The sequence below is a fragment of the Marmota flaviventris genome, chromosome 7 (genome assembly GCF_047511675.1).
Source record: "Marmota flaviventris isolate mMarFla1 chromosome 7, mMarFla1.hap1, whole genome shotgun sequence".
Taxonomy (NCBI): domain Eukaryota; kingdom Metazoa; phylum Chordata; class Mammalia; order Rodentia; family Sciuridae; genus Marmota; species Marmota flaviventris.
Window position 1 is genome coordinate 90,751,406 of NC_092504.1, and position 17,022 is coordinate 90,768,427.

Sequence of the window (17,022 nt, forward strand, 5' to 3'; positions counted from 1 at the left end):
AAAAAAAAAATACTTGGAAATCACCTTAACAAAAGAGGTGAAAGACATCTACAACAAAAATTACAGAACACTAAAGAAATAAATTAAAGAAGACCTTAGAAGATGGAAAGATCTCCCTTGTTCTTTGATAGGCAGAATTAATATTATCAAAATGACCACACTACCAAAAGCATTATACAGATTTAATGCAATTCCTATTAAAATCTCAATGACATTCCTCATAGAAATAGAAAAAGCAGTCATGAAATTTATCTGGAAAAAACGAGACCCAGAGTAGCTAAAGCAACCCTCAGCAAGAAGAGTGAAGCAGGTGGCATCACTATACCAGAACTTAAACTATATTAGAGAGCAACAGTAACAAAAACAGCATGGTATTGGCACCAAAATAGACTTGTAGACCAATGGTACAGAACACAGGACACAGAGACTAACCCACATAATTACAGTTATCTTATATTAGACAAAGGCAAAAACACACATTGGAGAAAAGATACTCTTTTCAACAAATGGTGCTGGGAAAACTGGAAATCCATATGAAACAAAATGAAATTAAACCCCTATCTCTCACCATGCACAAAACTCAACTCAAAGTGGATCAAGGACCTAAGAATTAAACCAGAGATACTGTGTCTATTAGAAGAAAAAGTAGGCCCAAATCTCCATCATGTGGGATTAGGCCCCAACTTCCTTAATAAGACTCCTATAGCACAAGAATTAATATCAAGAATTACTAAATGTGATGGATTCAAACTAAAATGCTTCTTCTCAGCAAAAGAAACAATCAGTGAGGTGAATAGAGATCCTACAATATGGGAACAAATTTTTATCACACACATGTCAGGTTGAGCACTGATCTCTAGGATATATAAAGAACTAAAAAAGCTAAACACCAAAAAAAAAAACAACAAATAACCCAATAAATACATGGACCAAGGAACTGAACAGACACTTCCCAGAAGAAGAAATCCAACTGGTCAACAAATATATGAAAAAAATGTTCAACATCTTTAGCAATTAGAGAAATGCAAATCAAAACTACTCTAAATTTCATCTCACTCCAGTCAGCATGGCAGCTATTAAGAATACAAACAACAATAAGTGTTGGTGAGGATGTGGGGAGAAAGGTATAGTCATACACTGCTGGTGGGACTGCAAATTGGTCTAGCCAATATGGAAAGCAGTGTGGAGAATCCTTGGAATAGTGGGTATGGAACCACCATTTGACACAGCTATCCCACTCCTTGGTCTATATCCAAAGGGTTTAAAAGCAGCAAACTACAGGGACACAGCCACATCAATGTTTAGAGCAGCACAATTCATAATAGATAAACTGTGGAACTAACCTAGATGCCCTTCAGTAGATGAATGGATTAAAAAATGTGGCATATATACACAATGAAATATTATTCAGCATTAAAAGAGAATAAAATCATGGCATTTGCAGGTAAATGGATGGAGTTGGAGAATATAATACTAAGTGACATTAGCCAATCCCCAAAAATCAAATGCCAAATGTTTTCTCAGACTTAAGGCTGCTGATTCATAATGTGGTGGTGGGGGGGGGTGGTATGGGAGAATTAGATGAACTCTAGATAGGGCAAAGGGGAAAAGGGGAGGGAAAGGAAAGGAGAGTAGCCTGGGGGTAGGAAAGGTGGTGGAATGAGATGGTTATCATTTTGCTAAGTACATGTATGAAGACACAAATGGTGTGACTCTACTTTGTGTACAACCAGAGATATGAAAAATTGTGCTGTATGTGTGTAATGTGAATTGTAATGCATTCTGCTGTGATATATAATAAATTAAAATTTTAAAAATAAAAAAAATTGTTCTAATTAGTTATACATGAAAGTTGAATGCATTTTGATTCATTGTACATAAATGGAGCACAACTTCTCATTCCTCTGTCTGTACATGATGCAGAGTCACAGTAGTTGAGCAATCTTTATGCACAGAGGATAAAAATGCCTGTCTCATTCCACCACTCTTCCCACTCCCACATCCCCTCCCCTCTCCTCACTCCCCTTTGCGTAATCTAAAGTTCCTCCATTCTTTTCTAGCCCCCTACCCATTATAGATCAACAACCACACATCAGAGAGAACATTCCACCTTTGTTTTTTGGGGACTGGCTTATTTCACTTAGCATGATATTTTCCAACTTCATCCATTTAACTGAAAATGCCATAATTTCATTCTTCTTTAAGGCCGAATAATATTCCATTTTGTGTATATACCACATTTCTTTATCCATTCATTTGTAGAAGGGCATCTAGATTGGTTCCATAGTTTAGCTATTGTGAATTCAGTGGCTATCAACATTGATATGGCCGCATCACTGTAGTATGCTGATTTTAAGTCCTTTGGGAATAAACTGAGGGGTGGGATAGCTGGGTCAAATGGTGGTTCCATTCCTAGTTTTCTATGAAATCTCCATACTGCTTTGCAGAGTGATTGTACCAATTTGCAGTCCTACCAGCAATGTATGAGTGTACCTTTTCCCCACATCCCCATCAAAAATTATTGTTGCTTGTATTCTTGATAATTACTATTCTGATTGGAGTGAGATGAAAGTGGTTTTGATTTGCACTTCTCTAATTGCTAGAGATTTTCAACATTTTTTATATATTTGTTGATCAATTATATTTCCTCTTTTGTCAAGTGTCTGTTCAGTTCCTTAGCCCATTTATTGATTGAGTTATTTGTTTTTTTGGTGTTAAGTTTTTTGAGTTCTTTCAATAACCTGGAGTTTAGTGCTCTGAGATGCATGTAGTAAAGATTTTCTCCCATTCTGTAGGCTCTCTCTTCACGTTGATTGTTTTCTTGGCTAATAAAAAGCTTTTTAGTTTGAATCCATTCCATTTATTGACTCTTGATTTTACTTCTTGTATTTTAGGAGTCTTGTTAAAGAAATCAATTCCTAAGCCGACATGGTGAAGATTTGGGTCTAGTTTTTCTTCTATTAGACACAGGGTCTCTGTTCTAGTTGCCTACATGTTTGATCCACTAGAGTTGAGTTTTGTGCAGGGTGAGAAATAGGGGTTGAATTTCATTTTGTTACATGTGGATTTCCAATTTTTCCAACACCATTTGTTGAAGAGGCTATCTTTTCTCCAATGAATGTTTTGGTGCCTTTGTCTAGTAGGAAATAACTGTATTTATGTTGGTTTGTCTCTGTGTCTTCTATTCTGTACCATTGGTCTACATGTCTAAGAGTGAAGCAGGAAGCATCACAATACCAGACCTTAAACTATACACAGAGCTATAGTAACAAAAAGTCATGGTATTGGCACCAGAATAGACATGTACATCATATGTTCTTGAGCTACCTGTTTTGAGAAATTTGCTTAAAAACCTCAATGGCACATTAATAAGAAGCAATTTAATAATTATTTACCATTAACTGTTTACTTAGCACATTCTTTCTCACATCTGCCACTAGAAGGAGGTGATATTCCTTTATTAGAGATGATGAAATTGAGGCTTATAGAAACTAAAGTTCTTTCAAATAACCATAGAGCTCTAAGGGAGTGACTCTCAATATGTCAGTGAATATAACAATCACTGGTTGTTTTTTGTTGTTGGTGATGCTGATGGTGGTTTTTTGGTTCTTGTTTGTTTGTTTGTTTTTGTACTATAGATTGAACCTAGGGACCCTTAGTCACTGAGCCACATCCCCAGACCTTTGTATGTTTTATTTTCAGACAGGGTTCTGCAGAGTTGCTTAGGGCCTCACCAAGTTGCTGAGGCTGGCTTTGAACTTGCAATCCTCCTACCTCAACCTCCTGAGTTTCTGGGATAACCAGCCTGCACCTCTTCTCCCTATAAATCCATAATCACCCTTTTAAAAGCACACATTGTTAGTTTCCATCTTCATAATTTCTAATTCAGCAGATCTTCAAAGAGATCTGAGAATTTGCATTAGTCTAGCAGTTTCCTAGAATTGATAGCAATTCCTGAATTGATAATGGTTTTAACAAAATGCTGTATATATAGAAGAGGAAGAATACTACCCCCAAGTCGAGAAAGCAGAAATATTATTTATAGAACAGGTGATATTTATGCTGGATCCCTGAAAGATGATTAAGGGTTCACTGACAGGAGATGTTGGAGGCAGGCCTATAGGAACCAAGCCAGAAGTAAAAAAACTTGAAAGTACATCATTTGGGAACCGATCAGGAGGAGAAATAAGGAAACTTTCTCAGATGATAGTATTACTGAATAATTATTTCTTCCTTTGAAATGAGAAGGCAGAAGAAAATGAGGGATAAAGACAAAGAACTAAGGACAAGGAGAAAGATGTTGAAGTAATTCATACCTAACAACATCCACGTTGTCAATCTGAATGACAGGTTAAGAAGGATAAGTTTTAGGACTATTGTTGTTGGTATCTTCTTATTTCTAAGGTTCTCTAAACAGCACGACCTAGCACTCCATATAAGGAACTTCTATTTTTATATCTGTTTTATCATCTTTCCCAAATCGATTGTACTTTTCTTACTTTCATCATTATTCTTTCCCCCTATGCACTTGAGCTTCACTCACTATGTAACATGAGTCTCAGGAATGCACCTTGCTTAGTAGTTGGATGCTACATACACTTCCTAAGTTTACAGTGATCCATGGCACATACAGTGACGTTCACATTTGTTTGGTACTCGCACTTTTAAAAAAATAATGAACCTGCATTGGTGTTAAAAATTGATGTTTATAAGTAAAGACAGTTAAATTTCAAGAGCTGTCACAATCTAATGCTGTGGTCTTTGTGGTTGTTTTGGAGTACAGTATAAGCACATTGCACAATGCAAAACCCAGCTGCTTGTCTTTCCTGTGCAACAAAGCATAATTCTTTGGGAAGCCGGATATCTGGTTATTAGTATATATCCATGCTCCGGTTCCACTCTTCCAAATAAAGTCTTTGTCTGACAGATGTTGTGCAATCTTCTCTAGACCATAACCACATCTGGCACACAAAGAAGGTCATTTGTCAATTTTCCAGTGGAGCCATTATGTTTGCCCCAAATTGTCTCTCATATCATCATAGTCCTACTTCAGACAAAATTGAAGACATTTCTTAGTCTAGAAAATATTTCTATGGTACAATTTCTCTGGTTAAAGAAGAGAATATTTGGAGTTTCCAATAGGCATATCCACTGCTTACTTGAGTAAATAAATATCAGTGTGTCTTTGAACAAGTCACTTCATCACTCTGTGCCTCAGTTTCCCCATCTATAAGATGAAGATAGAAATAGTATCCATATCATCTATGTCATATGGTTGTCAGGAATATTAAATCAGTGATTATGACTATTACACCAGTTAAGACATATAAAGCAGAGACCAGTAATTGAATCTCAATGTGAGATTGCCATTTTTCCCCATTTATTGAAATCTATTATGATGAAAAAAAGGTTTCAATAAACATATTTAATTCATTGTTTCCCAACATTAGGGGAAAAAAAGTTACTAAGCACTGAGAAACTTGTATTGCACAAGTCTGGGTGTGGTTTTACAAGGTTAGCAAACAACTTGAACTTGTTCAGGAAGTACATTTGTTTCCGTTTTGGTTTGCTAACCTTCTGGGCATGTTGAATTTGTTTAAAAAAAAGGAAGAAAGATAGAAGAAAAGAGAAAGACAGTCCCCAGAGTACTTTTTGTCAATAGGAATGAAGAAGTCTCTTTCATGAGGAATTGGGATAACAGTTACGGAAGTAAAGATTATTTATTTTGTGAGTAATGTTAAGGCTATTGTACTCTGGATATGGTCTTTGTACTTGACTTTTTCTTTATCTTGCCATAATTTCTCTCTTCCAGATATATAGAGCCATAAATGAAGTACATAAAGATAGCCCCCCAAAATGATTTTCTGTGACCAAACCAAGCTTATTTCATTAAAATGTGCTAATTGGTAGTAGTTAATCTATACCATATGATATTCTCACAATGGATGTGAGAATATCATATAGAATAGATAAGTGGACTTTATGCACTTATCAAAACCAGCAAAATGTTATTGTACTAATAGTGAATCTTAATGTGTGCAAATGAAAAGCAATTAAGGAAGTTATAGAATTCCAGGAAAGAATGCCAATGGTAAAAAGAAAATCTAACAGTGTTCCAAATGGGTGGGTTGGGGGCGATTCATTGAAAGGGGTTTCAAGAAGAGTACTTATAAAGGTAATTTTGAGAATGTGTGCAATCTTTAAAGCTTAAAGCAAAGCAAACTGCACAGAAGCACTGTGTTTTAGTTGTTCCAATGTTTACCATATAGATATGGGTTAATAACTCTGATAATACTATATACATGATGTAGAATTGAACAATAAGTAAATGAATGCAGATATAGAAATATGTGTGTATGTAAACATGTAAAAATATACACATATTTTCCCCTGTCAGATAATGAGCCTAAGTAAATGATAACCCTGAAACAACGATCATGCTAGAGTTCAGATTTTGGTTTCTAATAGCATTCTTCAATAAAAGAAACCAAGTTCCTTGGATAAATAGCTAATTTTAAGGGTGAGCGGGAAATATACAAGGTAAGCCTGGAAGATCCAGAAAATTCAGAAGGATATTAAAAAATAAGAAAAAGATATTGATGAAGATATGTTAAAGAGACACAGGAGACTCAGAAGGGAGGTCCCCATGGCCAAAGCAGGAATAAGTCAAGCAACATGAAGCGATGTTACATTATTACCCAAAATATAAACTCAATATTAATTCTTCATGCTAAATAAACAAATGATATAATAAATAAATAATCAGGGATAAGAGAAATTTGCCTATGCAGAAAAATTCCAAAGAATTCATGTGGGTACTCTACCCTTAAGGAATGGTAACATAAGTCTCCCTTTCTCTCATGTGGGCTGTGCACAGAGACTTCCTTTCAAAGAATACAGTAGTTTGGAAATAGGAAGAAGAAATGATTAACCTTATACTGTAGAAATTGGACCTATACCACCAAAGGCAGTGATAAAGAGTGACATTAGTGGTGATAAACCATAGTGTGCCATGTACTCCTTAAATGATATGATGGGATTAATACTTAACCTCTGTAGTCTTATTCCTGAAACACATGCCCATGATCTAATAATTCAGGGTAACTAGAGGGACAACATACAAAATATCTGTCAGGAGCATCAGAACCAAGGAAAATCTGTGTCCCAGACAAGAGGAGCCTACAGAGACATGGAAAGCAAGAAAAACGTGATATGCTAGTAAGAACTATGAAGTAGAAACAGGACATCCAAAAATAATAAGGAAATCTGAACAAATTATGGACTTCAGATACTAATGTATCAATATTTCTGTGTCAATTATAACAATGTAACATATTTATTGAATAATATTACTAGAAATGGAAAAATTTTTGTGGTATGTAAATATCTTTGTTGTATCATCTCAATTTTTCTGTAAATCAGAAAACATTATAAAAAATAGAAACTATTTTAAGAGATGGGTTCGATGATTCCAATAAATGTGATAAGATGCAGAGTTGTTTTTTTTTTCTTTCTGGGATATTTTTGGTGCATATGCACTAGATTAGCAAATTGTGCCAGTTTTGCAAGCAACTTGTGACTTCTAGGATGTCATGTCACCTTAAACTTTTGGTTATTTTACACACTTATGGACTTGAAGACAAGGAATACAGCCTTGTTGTGCTGGTATCTGCAAGGGTGTGATAGAAGTAGAGCATGATAATAGAAAATGGCATTTCTGAGTACAGGTGTGTCATAGAAATTACGAGCTAGAATTTGTGGATTCAAAGGAACATCAGTCCTTTATTCATCATTTTGATTCATTATTATTTTTACTCTAATTATCCATCATTTTGATTCCAGTTTTTAACTAGAATCCCAAATCAGTGATGTCATTGACTGTTTCAACATAGCTGATTTCATACCAGCATGCCTGAGCCAATGTCCAAGGGGAGTATTATTGAAATGAACACAAGAAATGGTCAAAATGAATAATACTTTGATATTCACTATTGAAATTCTAACACATACAGATTTATCATGGAGTGAATGAATCATAAATTACAGGATGCCTCACTGGCAATGACTCTTCAGGTTTGTGTACTTCATTTTGTATGCTTAATTTTGCGTTTGCTTTCTGAAAGAAAGCGTCTGAGATTGAATGCTTTCCTGGCCATCTGAAGCCCCGTGACACTGCTGCCATCATGCAATTGAATGAAAGATTATCATACATATTTAAATCTATAAATAACTTAAGTCCTTATTTAATCAAATGATTTCAACATATATCATCAGAGTAGACTTTATAATAACTAGCAAAATGGAATCATTTTTCCTTCTTCCATTGCCCCTATACTTTCTCTTTGAGAGAGGTCCAAGGAATGATGATAAAATAAAATGCTGGGAGTCAAAATAGGCTTCTTATGAAGTTGATAATCCAATTGTGCATTGACAATTGGATGCAACTAAAAATGATATTTGAGTATTATTAAATCATAAGTACATTAGAGAATTCTTTTAGATTTTTTTTATCAACTTGATTCTCTAATCTAGGTTAGACTATGTTAGTCTCATTGAGTTCTTCAGTGGTTTAACACTGTTATAGAAAATGCTTCCCTTCTTTGGATTGGGCAGAGAGGAGGGGGAGGGAGGGTGTGTGTGTGTGTATGATTGCATGAATAGTATGACTCTACATCGTGTATAACCAGAAAAACGAAAAAGTTGTGCTCCATTTGTGTAAAAATAAAATTTAGAAAAAGAAAAAGAAAATGCTTCCCTTGTCTTATGGGTACACTGGGAAAAATGTTTATTTTCTAATCCTTTCAGGGCATATTATCCTGTCTTTATGATAATATAGAGGGGAAGAGCTGCTTTCATTAAAATCTTTCCTATTTCTCCAAGTCCACTCCATTAAGTGCTTACTTTGTATTAGACACTATAAGATAAAAGCTGCAGATACAAAAAAAAAATGACCAAAACATTCCTTACCTGAAATATCTCACAATCTGGTGGGTGAAGTAGATGTAACAATCAACTATAAAAGAATGCAGCAACATAGTGGGAGACACAAGGTGTTCTCTAGAAACAGGAAAACAACATTACTTAGCTGGTTGGCAGCGGTCACAGGATGATTTATTGGATTTGGTGATTCTGAGAAGAGCAGTAGAATTTTGAGAAAAGATAATGTACAGTTTGGTATTTCTAACAAATATTTTGGTACAGAGATTGCTAAGAGATGAGGCTACAGAGTTAGGCAAGGACAAAAATCAAGAACAAAATTACACAGAATGTGAAGGGGTGGAACTTTATCCTTTAGATGACAAGTCATTGAGCAACTCAAAAAGACAGGGTCTCACTGAGTTGCTTAATACCTGAATTTGCTGAGGCTGTCTTTGAACTTGCAATTCTCCTGTCCCACCCTCCTGAGCTGCTGGAATTACAGGTGTGCACCACTGCGTCAGGCTTGGTTTTGTTGTTGTTGTTGTTGTTGTTGTTGTTTGTTTGTTTGTTTGTTTAACTTCGAAGTGTTTCTGGTTCATTCATGTGAAAAATGATGTCAGCTATAACTCAACAATATGTATATCATAAGTCATGTCAAAATCAAGCTAAAATATAAAGATTAATTCCTAATAAAGGAAATTTTACTTGAGAATAAAGAACAAGATTGTAATTGAAGACATGTATGCATAAGCCACTGGTGTCTACTTTGTCCAGAGAACAAAGAAAAGGTTGGGAGTTTTATAAGGACAAAGAAATCTATGCAAGTTATTTTGAAGACAAGTTTATTGGCATTTTCTGTGTTTACAATCTGGCAATCTCTGAATGATGAATAGCAGCAGTTAATATAAATCTTAAGGTCTCTGTTTGCAGTTTTCTTAACAGTTGCTAAGTACAAGTAGTCTTAAAGATAGAGCAGGCTGTTTGAATTAGTTCTGTGAGAAAGTTCTTGGAGTAGGTGTCCATGACCTTGGTGTTTCCCCTTCTTTCCCATGGCCCCTTGACTCCTTGCTATTGGGGTGTGACAGAAATGATCGCATTCTGTATAATGGATTCTCAGTCTCTGACTATCCTTGTGAGAATAAACTTCCCACACAGATTCTCTGTAATAATAAGAAGAAATAGGAGTGTATCTCTTATGACAAATCCATTTCTGTCTAGGAATATAGTTTTTGCATGCTTTTGCCATATGTACCCTATATTGGAAGATTCCTTAATGAAAGAAATGTGTCATGTGTGTTCTCATTCCTGAAAGCTTCTATCAAGGGTTTTATACACAGAAAATACAAAAGTGCAGGGCACATAATGGGTTTTTAATGTTTATTGAATAAAAGAATAATGTATTTAGTGAGTTAATATTAATTGTTAATAAGGCATACAAGAGTTGCATAAGTTTTATAATTTACATTTGAATCTGAGACTACATACTCTTTTATATTATTGGACACTTTATTTGTGATTGCATTTTTAAATTTATTTTATTATAATTATTGAAATATTAATTGTACAAGTCATGGATTTCACTGGAACATTTATATACACACATAAATTGCCATGATAAGGCCCACCTTCCCTCTACCCGCTCTTTCTCTCCCTGTTTTTTCTTATTCCCTAATAATTCTACTTTCAGTTCACTTTCACCCTCCCTCCTTCTCCCCCACCCCTTTAAGTTTCCACGCATAAGAGAAAATATGTGATATGTGTCTTCTTGTGTCTAGCTTATTTCACTTAACATGTTGCCCTCCAGTTCCATTCATTTCCCTGAAAATGACAGGATTTTGTTTCTCTTTATGACTGAGTAACACTCCACTGGGGTGGGGGAGAAATATATATATATTTTTTTTCAGTATAGTGTGTGTGTATATATATATATATGTATTCAGTATAGTAAGGGCATATATACACATACATACACACACACAATACATACATACATACACCGTATTTTCTTTATCCAATTATTTATTGACGCACACCTGGGCTGGTTCCAGAACTTCACTGTTGTGAATATAAATATGAGTGTGCAAGCATCTCTTTTGTTTGTTATTTTCATTTCCTTCAGTTATATAACCAGGAGTTTCATAGCTGGAATAGCTAGATCACATGGAAGTTCTAACTTTTCTGAGGAAATTCCATACTGTTTTCCATAGTGGATGTATTAGCTTACAGTCCTACCAACATTGTATAAGAATCCTTTTTCTTCACATCCTTTGCCAGCTTTTTAAAAATATTACACACACACACACACAAAACTTCACCTTTCTGACCTGGGTGAGATAAACTCCCTAATGTGGTTTCTCCCAGTAGTTGTGCTATTTCTCTTTGCTATTGCTATAGGGTGAGTGTCCAGGAATGGGATTTCAAATTCCTTCCCAGCTGTGCCTACTTTGACATGGGTTATCACTAGAGACCTCTATCCCTCTGTTTTTAAGTTGATGTATAAGCCAAGGTTCAAGCAGAACTAGATCCTGACTGAGGCCAACTGAAACTCCTCTCAGGTGGTCTGGGAATAGAGTACAGTGGCAGATCACCTTCAAACTGGGCATGAAGGGTCAGGCTCAATCCCCAGCACTGCAAAGAAAGAATTCAAGAAAAGAAAAAGAAATGAATAGAGAAATAAAAATATAACCAAATAAAAATAATAGTGATAGCAATACCACAGACAACATAAAATAAAGGGGGAAAACAATGTAAAATAAAATGAAATAAATAATAAGTAAAATAAATGAAAGATTAAAAAATAATTTTAGAAAAGGAAAAAGCAAAACTGGATAAAAGCAAAAAAATGGGAAAAATAAAAAATAAAATGAGAATAAAAAGGAAAACAAGGGAAAAGTGAAATAGGAAAAAAAAGAAGAAAAGAAAGAAGAGAGATTCAATATTTCTAAAAAAGAGAAAAGGAAAAAAGCAAACACAAAATAGTAACAACAACAACATAAACATTCCGAAAAAGTAAAAATCTTCTCTCCATTAAGGTGCTAGAATGAATAGGCAAGAATGCATATTTCTGACCTGTAACTATCAAAGCTTCTCTCCATGTCTTTTAGGCTGTGTACCCCTCAGACAGAGAAAATTCAAGGTGTTTGTTATTCACCCTCATCTATATTCTTTTGTGGTACTCATGGGGTGATTAGCAGGGATGATTTGTGGCTGTAGGCAGTTGGAATACCTTTCAGATGCTTTGTACACTGGAATGAGCTAGGGTTGAATGGAGAACTCCCCAGATAGACATTCTTTCCAAACTATTTGGGCTACACACAGAGAGAGCTGGGGAGACACTGATGCTATAGCATGTCCAAGGAGCTAGGGTCAAATGCAGAACTTCCAAAGATTCTTCCCAGAGATTTTGTGCTACACACTCAGAGGTCTGGGGTAGCATCAGTTGAGCAGTGTAACCCCATATGTCCCTAAGGGCAGAGAGAGGCTATAAAGTCTCAAAGATCTGTGGGGGGTTGAGGGGGTGGGCAACAGTGGGTTCCATGTGATCCCACAATACGGGTGTTCCCAGCCATGGCTTCAACATGCAGTCACTCATGACTGCTCATTCCACGGACGCCAGTAGCTGGCCCAGTGAACCACAAATTCCAAAGGGAAACACCTTGCATTCTCCCACACACTGTAGTCCAGTTTCCCACCACACAGAAATCTCAGGAAGTTTGTTTCACAGTCCCTCAGCTATTCTGACCTGACTCTCAGAGCTGCTGCCTGCTGAGCTAGTACAGTGATATTGCTGTGGGATTCCAAAGTCAGGAAAATTCAGGGGCTTTTGACTCCCCAAACTGTGAGGTCAGACAATAGGGCCCTTCTCGATATGATTCCTGGTTACAGTACTGTGAGAATATCTAGTCACACTTTTATTAAGTGTTAGTGTATTCTATCAGTTTAATTATAGCTGCCTTTTTACTTCTTTTTTCCTTAAATTTATTTTAGCATAACTAAAATGTTCATAAAAAAAGAGAATACAGATAGCTGATAAAGAATCCTCAGTATTGGTACAGAGCATTTGCTTTTTCACAAGTTTGTATACATCTATACTTGGCACAATTTCTGGCATGTCTATTTTTTCACTAAAATACTAGAAGCTTATTCTATAGGGACTTGGGGAACTAAATAATAAAGTTTTGATATTAAAAGTCACATAAGCAAGCTTAGACCACTTTTTCATGTATGGTGTCTTCTAGATGCCTGAAAAGAGCTTAAAGAATGGCAAAAATAAGTAGATTTTTATGGACATTTTAATTATTTTTATCAAGTAACTAAACTTTTTTCTAATTAAAATGTTGCCAAAGCGTCTAAGGAAAAAATGAATGTCTGATTTTCCAGTTGGACTTTACTGAATATCTCTTAAAGAGAAGTAAACAAACATAATTGGGATTTAATTTGAGGATCTAACTTAATTGATCACATATGTAGGTAAACTAATTGGAGATGTGAGCATGATGCCATTTTAATAACTTTCTGGTTCAGCTGGTGGTTGTTATGCTATTATTAAGGCTTTTGAGCTTTTGATTCATTATTTAGTACCTACTACTGAACCTATGATGTCAATAAAATTTATTTATAAAAAACAATCCATCTTCATGTGAGGTTCTCTTAAAGATTCATCTAGATGAACCATAGCATGGATCTCTCCTCCTCCTCCTCCTCCTCCTCCTCCTCCTCCTCCTCCTCCTCCTCCTCCTCCTCCTCCCCCTCCTCCTCCTCCTCCTCTTCTTCTTCTTCTTCTTCTCTCTCTCTCTCTCTCTCTCTCTCTCTCTCTCTCTCTCTCTCTCTCTCTCCTTTTTTGTTTTTAAGACAAAAGGATGAAAGAACAAGATTTCATGGAATGCGTTCTTTGGATCTGGACAAAAATGGAACAGAATTTGACCTACTTGCCATTATTGTGGCTTCTTCTCTCTCAATATTACTTCCAAAACATAAGTAGAATAAAAAATGGAGGTGAAAGACAAATTTATCATTTTAATTTCTTATACAGTGTAGCTATTTTTCAGGAAAGAAATTTCAATTGTTTGTGCCCCTCTCTGGAATGTATTCTACCCATGAACATCCTATTACTCACTCATAATTTTCATTCTAAGTCCAATATAACTGCCATCTCTTCTGGGACTCCTCTCTAACTTCCAAACTATTTCAGTGAAGTGTAATTTCTACTCTTGCTGTACATATTCCTTTAACAAAATATTTACTGTATGCATACTGTCAACCAGATATTGCGCTAGGCCCTGGAGATACCAAAATAAATGTCCCAACCTCAAGCTCACGAAGATTAATGTAGATCAAGGTGATACACAAGTAAATTCACTGCTCACTTCAGCAGCACATATACTAAAATTAAAATGACACAGAGAAGATTAGCATGGCCCCGCACAAGGATGACATGAAAATTTGTGAAGCATTCCATATTTTTAGTGCTAAACAGATGCAATAAAATTAAAATTAAAATTCCAACATCATTCCTTATAGAAATAGAAAAAGCAATCATGAAATTCATTTGGAAAAATAAGAGACCCAGAAGAGCCAAAGTAATCCTTAGCAAGAAGAGGAAAGCAGGAGGCAATACCAGACCTTAAACTATACTACAAAGCTATAGTAACAAAAAAAAAAAAAAAGCAGGATGATATTGGCACCAAAATAGACATGTAAACCAATGGTACAGAATAGAAGACACAGAGAAAAACCCACATAAATACAGTTATCTCATACTAGACAAAGGTGCCAAAAATATATACATTGGAGAAATGAGAGCCTCTTCAACAAATAGTGTTGGCAAAACTGGAAATCCATATGCAACAAAATGAAATTAAACTCCTCTCTCTCACCATGCATAAAACTCAACTCAAATTGGATCAAGGACCTAAGAATTAGACCAGAGATCCTGTGCCTAACAGAGCAAAAATTAGGCCCAAATCTTCATCACATTCAATTAGGCTCCAACTTCCTTAATAAGACTCATAAATCAAAAGAAATAAAATCAATATTTAATAAATGGGATGGACTCAAACTAAAAAGCTTCTTATCTGCAAAAGAAACAATCAATGAGGTGAAGAGAGAGTCTACGTTTTGGGAGCAAATTTTTGTCACACACATGAGAGCTAGAGCATTAGTCTCTAGGATATATAAAGAACTCAAAAAACTTAACACTAAAAATACAAACAACCCAATAAATAAATGAGCTAAAGAGCTGAATAGAAGACAATATACATTCCACCAAAAAATAAATGAAAAAATGTTCAACATCTTTAGTAATTAGAGAAATTCAAATCAAAACTAAGATCTCATCTCATGCCAGTCAGAATGGTAGCTATCAAGAATACAAACAACAATAAGTGTTGGTAAGGATGTGGGGGAAAGGCACACTCATACACTGCTGGTAGGACTGAAAATTGCTACAATCAATATGGAAAGCAGAATGGAGATTCCTTAGAACTCGGAATGGAACCACAATTTGACCCAGCTATCCCACTCCTCGATGTATACCCAAAGGACTTAAAATCAGCATACTATAGTAACGCAACCACATCATTGTTTACAGCAGCTCAATTCACAATAACTAAACTGTGAAACCAAACTAGATGCCCTTCATAGATGAACCGATAAAAAACTGTGGTATATATACACAATGGAATATTACTCAGCATTGCAAGAAAATAAAAGTATGGCATTTGCAGGTAAATGGACGGAGCTGGAGAATATCATGCTAAGTAAAGTAAGCCAATCCCAAAACACCAAATGTTCTCTGTGATAAGTGGATGCTGATCCATAAGGGGAAAGGGGATGGGAAATGGAGGAACTTTGGGCAAAGGGAAGGGAGCTGTGTGGATGGGGGATGGGAGCAGGAAAGATGGTGGAATGAGATAAACATCATTACCCTAGGTACATATATGACTGCATATATGGTGTGACACTACATTGTGTACAACCAGGGAAATGAAAAATTGTGCAGCAATTGTGTACAATGAACCAAAATGCATTCCACTGTCCTATATACTTAGTTTTAATTAATTAATTAATTAAAAATTAATATAAGTAACAATAAATGTTGATGAGGATGTGGGGAAAAAGGTACACTCATACATTGTTGGTGAGACTGCACATTAGTGCAACCACTCTGGAAACCAGCATGGATGTTCCTTAGGAAACTTGGAATGGGACCACCATTTGACCCAGTTATTCCACTACCCAGTATATACCTAAAGGACTTAAAATTTCTATAGTGACACAGTCACATCCATATTTATAGAAGCTCAAATCAGAATAGCTAAGCGGAACCAACCTAGGTGCCCTTCAACAGATGATAAAGAAAATGTGGTATATACACAATGGAATATTACTCAACCACATAGAAGACTGAAATTATCATATTTGCTGATGAATGGATGGAACTGGAGACATGCTAAGTAAAATAAGCCAATCCCAAAGAACCAAAGGCTGAATGTTCTCTCTGATATGCAGATACTAACACATAATAAGAGGGGTGGAGAATAGAAGTTCATTGGATTAAAGAAAGGAAAGGGAGGGGGTATAGGAATAGGAAAGACAATAGAATGAATCAGACATAATTTTTCTATGTTTATATATGAGTACATGACCAGTGTAACTCCACATCCTGTATAGCTACAAGAATGGGAAATTATACTTCATGTATGTATGTCAAAATATATTCTGTTGTCATGTATAACTAAAAAAATTTTAAAGTAAATTCAGAAATAACTACAGTGACATGATCACTATGTTCTAGAAGAAAGGTCACTATATCAGTCTGTTTCACATTGCTATATAACAAAATTCCTGAGGCAATTAACCTGTAGAGAAAAAAAAGTTTTCTTTAGGTCATGGTTCTAGAGGTCTCAGTTCAAGATCAGGTGAACCCTTTCTTTGGGCCTCTGGAAAGACAGTCCTTTGTGGCAGGAGCATGTGGCAGAACAAAACACTCACCTCAGGAGCCAGTTAGCAGAAAACAACTTTGAATTTGAAGTCCTCATAGTTTCCCTTAGGATATGCCGCAATGATGGAGGGACCTCCCAGAAGGCTCTACCTTCTTAAGTT

At 35.6% G+C, this 17,022-nt stretch overlaps 1 non-coding gene across 1 annotated transcript; it reads left to right on the plus strand.

Moving 5' to 3' along the window:
• The first annotated feature begins 14,277 nt into the window (after nt 1-14,277).
• On the plus strand, nt 14,278-14,383 carry LOC114092924 (U6 spliceosomal RNA). The gene has a single exon (XR_003582830.2). It is a non-coding gene; the product is annotated as a U6 spliceosomal RNA (small nuclear RNA).
• The last annotated feature ends 2,639 nt before the right edge of the window (nt 14,384-17,022 follow it).